This window comes from Cimex lectularius, unplaced genomic scaffold (assembly GCF_000648675.2).
Source record: "Cimex lectularius strain Harlan isolate CLEC.00 unplaced genomic scaffold, Clec_2.1 scaffold270, whole genome shotgun sequence".
NCBI lineage: Eukaryota > Metazoa > Arthropoda > Insecta > Hemiptera > Cimicidae > Cimex > Cimex lectularius.
In genome coordinates, this window is record NW_019392790.1 from 554,698 (window position 1) to 561,734 (window position 7,037).

A 7,037-nucleotide genomic window follows, 5' to 3' on the forward strand; every position below is an offset into this window, starting at 1 on the left:
TATATATATCGTGTATATATAAGTGTAGTGCGTTGCAGTGTTTTTTCGTTGCAAATAGAACCGAATACACGATGTACACGATATGTACTGCTGACATTCCTATCCTTCAGAAACATTTCTCTCCACTTTTGATGACGATACAGCAATACTTAACCCGCATAAAGATCCAGTCACCGAATACCTTCAAAACGTGCAGTGCTTCGACGTTTGGTCCAAAAAGTGGATAAGTAAAATAAATGCATGAAAGAGCCAATATATTAACTTCTCACTCAGATGTATAACACTACCATCTGCTTACTTTAACGGGATATCACTACCCTCTGTCGAACACGTACACAACTTGGACAAACGACTTCCGGACACATTACTATAAGAAAACGAACTAAACAGACGTTACAAACTGTTATCACCACTACTCCACACGATCCAAACTTCCACTTGATTACAAAAGATTAATTACACCAATTAAACCTATGAGGACTTATGGTCGAACTCTAGGGTCAACCAAGCATTTCAACTCCCAACGCATCCAAAAATTCCGATCAAAAGTCATAAGAAGAATAGCTAACTCTCCTTATTATGTATCAAACCTCACCCTACACCGAGACAGTGACACACCTCACCTACACCGAGACAATATTCTCTTTGTTACAGAAGTAGCGATATGCTATTACAAAAATCTATCAATCCATTTGGACAAATTCCACGTGGTCCATCAGCTCAGTTCCACTACCATCCCAGATAATCCTGCCCGTCGGCTGAGACGCCGATGGCCACGTGATGACCTACGTAGTGACGAAGAAAATTAAAAAAAAAAGTGGTTATTATTTATTTCTTCAAAAGGAGGCTCACCACTTGGTGATTTCTCCTTGCATATTTTTCATGATTTTGTCCCTACAGCATTTTTACCGTTCCAATTGTTTTACACATGTAAAAATCAATAAAAAGAAAAAGTAGAAATGATTAAACAGAATTTGTTTATGTGGGAAACAACCACCAGACAAAAAGTAAAATAAAAGCTAACAATGGGTTCATGTATCAAGTTACTAACCGCTGCAGTCTTAAAAATCAAATAAAGACAAAATTGTCATAATTTAATGTGTTGAGGAACAATTTTCCTTGGTATTTATCTAAATTGTACCTAAACACTGTGAACATTAAATAAAAAACATGATTGATCATGTTGACTTTCTTGTGATGTCGCAGTCGTAATAACACTTTTAATCCGATTTTAGGTAAAACTTTACAAGCCACGATTATCTACAGGTTGCTAAAAAGTGTTAAAAAGATTTCTGTGTAAAATTTAGACAAGTGGTAGTGAAAGCCAACAATGGGCTCATGAAGTTAAGCGATTGATGAGTACTGACTGCCTTACGGGGTCCGAAAGATCAGTAGGTTGTCCAGTTGAAGTGTTGCGGACACAATTTTCCATGAGCATCTGTATAAACTGTACCCAAACACTTATGATTTGATCTTTTGTGAAAACCGTCCTTTTTGTGTAAGAAAAGCGTGCCGGGTGTTGTTGAGACGGTGTCAAAGAGCGAGAGATTCCTTGGGTGTACTTACACGAGTGGAGATGGAGGGAAACTGAGCTGGATGGAAGTGGGAACGGACGGGGCTTTTGTATCGATCTAAGTCGTGGCGTGGTTTCTGGCGCCGCATCTCAGGGAGATCAATCAACCATACCCGACCTGATTTAAACTTGGGGACAAAACAACGGCAAAACATTTGTACGTTAGTAGTTTTGGACCTTTTGAATTAAAAACTGACCAGGGGTTTAGGGGTTTTAGGGTTTCATTCGCCACATTAAAGGCCCGGCTGATCAATCCGTGTCCTAGATAGATAACTTCTTTCCTACACCAATAATAGCGAAGTTTATAAAATTTTGAGCGTAAGGCAAAACAATCTCCTTTATTCAATATTAAAACTAAAGAAATTCAGATGACTAATTTCACCGCTATAAACATCACACATCTCATCTTAGGTATTTCCATAATAAATTACGCATTTATATCTTAATCCGTGTAACGTTTGGGAAAGGGTGAAAATAGCATTTTATCTCGTCAACAAATTCTGGATGATATGGAAACCTATTTTGTACCAAAGAGACCTCCCATGTATCCAAATTAACTTCTCCAAATTATTTGATAACACCTATCTACAATTGGCGCACTGCATGCTACTAAGCTATTTTTTTCAAATCCTAGTAGTTTTTTCCCCTTCAAAGTACTGGAGAATGGGCCCTATGAGCCAAAGAAAATATAAAAAAAAGAATTTTCATAATTTATTAAAACAATTAATTCCTGTTTTTTGCATTTAATTAATCAAACAATAATTACGCACTAAACTAACAACCTCACGTCTCTGAATCAGTGTTGCCCCCAGTGTTGCCAAAACGAGTTTAACAAGTTCAATTCGTCTAAACAAGCGGAGACTTCTTGGGATCACTGATTTTAACGTAACGTATTTATCGTTTCTTTTTACATTTAAAAAAACATTTTAACGCGCTAATCAAACGTAGATACACTGAACTAACAACCTCACTTATCTGAATCAGTGATGCCCCCATTGTCGTCAAAAAGGGTTAGAGAGAACTGAGACATTTAAAAAATGTAACTTAATTCTTTTAGGAAATGTGTATTTCTGCTTTTGATGTGCAAACCATTCAATGTTAGGGTTAGGGTCGAGTTAGTATTAGGTTATGTTGGGTTCGGAATAGGTTTTTCTCTAATGGTTTGATTTCGAAAAAAAAATTCGTATTAAGCATCAATCAAGGACCCTAAGTACTAGTTTTTGTAACAAAGAAAAAATAAACATTTTTGAATGGAATTAGCCGGAGGCAATTTTTGTTTTTCCGATGTCTGGTGTTCTGCTTAAAAATGCATAACTCCTGTAGATTTCATCTAAATTTAACATTATTACAACCGTTGGAATTAAGCTTAATTTTCTCATCTTTCATTCTGTGTCCACAAAGTTTACCTAACCTTAACCCTAACCCAACCTAACCTAATCCGCCCTTAACCTTAACCATATACCTACCTGTACCTAACCCTAAGTTGAACAACAGACAGAATAACTAATACGTATTCGTTTTAAGCCCACTTTAAAGCCCTTAAGTAAGAATTGTTACAGCAAATATTATTAATATTATATATAATATTTTTGAGCTGAATTAGCCTAGCCAAGGGTTAAATATAACTTAAACGAACTGAACTAACAACCGCACTTCCTGGAATCAATGTTGCCACCCGTGCCAAAACAAGGGTGTGCAAGAACTGAGAAAAAATATTTTAAGTAATTTAAGTTCTTTTATTAAATTTGGTGTTCTGCGATTGTTGTACAAACATTTCAAGGATAGGGTCAGGGTTGAGTTTGGATTAGGATAGGCTAGATTAGGTAGTGTTAGGGTAGGTTGGGTTTGGGCTAGGTTTTCTCTAATGATTTCCAGTCGAGTTCTTTTTAAATTTTTAGACTTTAGGATTTTTATCCAACCTCAGGGCATACATTGCCCGTTGTGGAACATCATCTCCTTTTGCCACGGCAGATAAAGAACTATTCAAAAAATGTGAACTTTTGGAATCTTTTCTCCAAATACGATGGGTCTTTGTAGGGGTTTGACTCACATTTATCCTTTCCACATGTGCTCAAAATGGTATAAAAACACATTCATAGCTTTTTCCATCAAATAAACCCTCTTTAACTCCAAATTAACACTTTTTAACTTCAAATTAACCTTTTCTTTAAAGCATTAAAAATATCTAGGTTGAAATATAACTAGTAATGAAAAATTCCTGTATATTTGCGATTAAAATAAGATTTATTAGATTTAATGGTGATAAATTAAAAATGATATAAAATTAAATATAAAAAGGAAGGATTCATTTTTTGATTTGAAAATTTAAAAAATAAAAAAATGGGTTCTTAGCTACAATACGGTATGTAAATTAATTACAACTAAAATTAAAACATATATAAAATTAAATATAACACCTAATTAATGGTTCTTCCATTAATTCGAGATTGATTTTTTAATACATAATAATTCCTCTATAAAATAACCATTTTATATTTTAAAACAGAATTAATTGGAGAATCATTATGAAGATGTTTGTCGGCATTTTTGATGGATCAAGATTTTTCTAGGTTGTTTATTGGGATCCTCCGTCCCTCTTTCTTACCGTCATATTTCTTACACGTTCATTCTTCGTCCTTAAAGAATAATTTTAAGCTTGTATGAATTTTTGACAGTCAAGGATGGTTTTGTGTGAGGTGCATATCTTGTGTTCTTCTTATTTTCTTTCGATTCTCTTGTCAGTCTGCTCGCTATGAACAAACCACACAACACATATCACGTTTATTTTTATTAATTTACATTGCATTTAGTTTTTACCCTAATTAATTAAATAGATTGTTTAGTTTGTCTCTTTGTCTGTGCGGTTCATTTAATTTATATTTATTGTCTGTGTTTGCGTTTTGTATGTTAATTTGTTAACCGTTACTGAGTTGTTGTGATATTTGACAAACAAATTTAAGTGAAATCAGGCGATACAATGATTTCTTTTAATAAACAGCCTTGATTTTGATGAATCTAATCGACAAAGATTTTTATCGTTCGTGTTTGTGTTGGAGCATCCCGGAACCGACGACATGGATTATAGCTTTCAAGCTGTCAGTTTGATCAATTGTACCAAGCAACCCACGGAGAATGACAAAGAATTTCAACATTTTTGACATCCTGAAGGCGTTTTGTTTGAATTGTTTTAACACAGAGAAGTGAACTAGTTTGTTCCATTGACTCCTGATATGATTAATAATTTTACAATAAAAATATTAAGAATAGTACAATTAATTAAGGTTTTCAGTTGAGATAAAAAAGTCAATGGCACGAGCGGGATTCGAACCCACGATCTTCGACTTGATACGCCGCTGCTCTACCTCTTGAGCTATCGTGGGAAGTTGGTGTCCGAGTGGATTTTTCAAAGTAATTACACTGGGTACATTTATCCTCATTCAGACATGCCCACCTTTTTGCACCGGAATTTGATAAACTCAAAGTGTTCTTAGTTGTTGAACATTGCTTAGGGTTCGAGACAGAATTTCCGTGTCGTCATAGTGATGATGAAACTCACTGTAGCTGGTTTACAGGATGGGACTTGAATGCTCTCCTCAGCCTTGTTTTGTCTGATATCTGAGTTATGTTGCATCTCACCCTGCAGTCTAGGGTTATAAGGGTGAGTAGGAAGCGTTTAAGTTTATAAAGATGCATATGTGCCAGGTGGAAAATCCTATGCCAAATTCAAAAACTCAAGAAATACTCTTTGTTATCTAGAATGGATGACGTCAAACAAACCTCCTGCATCGTGGAATTATGCCCGCATAGATGCCCCTATGAAGAGATAGGTTACTCGATGTGTCCACATAATAGAAACTTGTCATGCCTTGCCTCCTAACAGAGAGCGTGTAGGCGAGTCGCCGAATTTAAAAACGGTTTCGGGCACAGTAGCTTTTCTCCCATGGAGTACTAGATATTCGTAGATATTCCTCCATCGATTCCTAATTTAGATTAGTTTATTACTATTGTGTGTAGGTCAATGGAGGAAAATCGAGTACCCCATTGACTAATTAGAATGAGTGCAATGAAAAGGAGGGAAAATTAAAAAAAAAGTGGGGTTGAGATGGGAAGTTAGTGTCCGAGTGGATCGAGGTCACGATAGCTCAAGTGGTAGAGCAGCGGCGTTTCAAGCCGAAGATCGTGGGTTCGAATCCCGCTCGTGCCATTGACTTTTTTATCTCAACTAAAAACCTTAATTAATTGTAATATATTGATTGGTCAAGCGGACCACGAAATTAGTGAATTAAGAATAGTTTTGGGCCGTTCTTCTTCAACGGTTGGACGCTTTTTTTCCGGTTCTGTTTGTTCGATTTTCTTCTGACGGTGTTTCGGTTATGTAGGAATTTGGTCGCTTCCACATTCTCGTGCTTGCTGAAGCGAGGTGTTTGTCCGCAAATCTTTGCAATTCCATGACCTCAGGGATATTAAGATCCCTATGTAAGTCTTTATTCGTTACGTACCAAGGTGCGTTGACCATGTTACGTAAGATTTTATTTTGGAGTGTTTGTCATTTATTTATTTATTTTTTTATTACAATCTGTAATTATTATTTACAATATCTAATTTGCGGATACATGAACTTATATACAACTATTTACATTGAGGGGAGCAAATAATCAATGTTACCCTCCCTCTTCACTTTGTTTATGTTGTTTTACTGTTTACTCAGAAAGGAGGTCGCGGGGCCATTTCGTCTTGAGATGCCTTATGGGGTTGTAGGGATGGGTTCTATAGGACAGGGCTTGGGCAAGACTATTTGGATGGTGCGAGAGCTTTTTGTGGAACTTGGTAAACTTTTTGGGAATAAATTTTTTGATATAAGGAATTTGAAGGTCGTTGTGGAGTGTAGCATTTGAGACATTATAAGGAGCCTTTACAATGGAGGACTTTAGATTGAAAGGATTGGAGACGTTGAATATTGGAAGGTTTAGCGGTTCCACAGTTCTATTCCGTAAGTCCCAATCGGTTGTAGTAGTGTTTTGTAAATTGTAAGTTTGTTTTTTGTCGATAGTTTAGACTGTCGTCCTATAAGTCTGTGCAGTAGACCATATCGACTGTTTAGATTTTGTCGTGTCAGTCGTGCATATTGATTCCACGTTAGTCGTGAGTCTAGGTGGAACCCAAGGTAGCGAACGCAGCCGGATTTGGGGAAGGAACGTTGTTGTAGTATATCGTGAGAGGAGGCTTGCTTCGGAGGGTAAATATGACATGGACGCTCTTGCTTTCGTTTATCTTCATTTTCCATTGTCTACACCAATCTGCTATACATGAGATATGTTCCTGCAGATCTTCCGAAGCAACCGCAGGATCGGAATCGGAGGATAGTACAGCTGTGTCATCGGCGAAGGATGCAAGTAGGATGGTAAGTTTAGTGGGAATATAAAGGATGTACAGGATTGGTCCGAGTACACTGCCCTGCGGTACT

At 36.5% G+C, this 7,037-nt stretch overlaps 1 protein-coding gene and 1 non-coding gene across 3 annotated transcripts in view; one reads left to right on the plus strand and one right to left on the minus strand.

Annotated features, from left to right (window-relative positions):
* The window catches only part of LOC106664163 (WSCD family member AAEL009094), a 22,632-nt gene extending 21,067 nt beyond the window's left edge, over nt 1–1,565 (minus strand). The window contains exon 1 of one of the 2 annotated variants that reach the window (XM_014389616.2): nt 1,376–1,565. The gene's annotated coding sequence lies outside the window, so the exon portion shown is untranslated. Of the gene's footprint in view, nt 1–1,367 lie in introns of both variants that reach the window. The other variant, XM_024227880.1, reaches the window with a different exon arrangement.
* Nucleotides 1,566–5,704: 4,139 nt separating this feature from the next.
* Trnae-uuc lies at nt 5,705–5,777 on the plus strand. The gene has a single exon. It is a non-coding gene; the product is annotated as a tRNA-Glu (tRNA).
* Nucleotides 5,778–7,037: the final 1,260 nt, after the last annotated feature.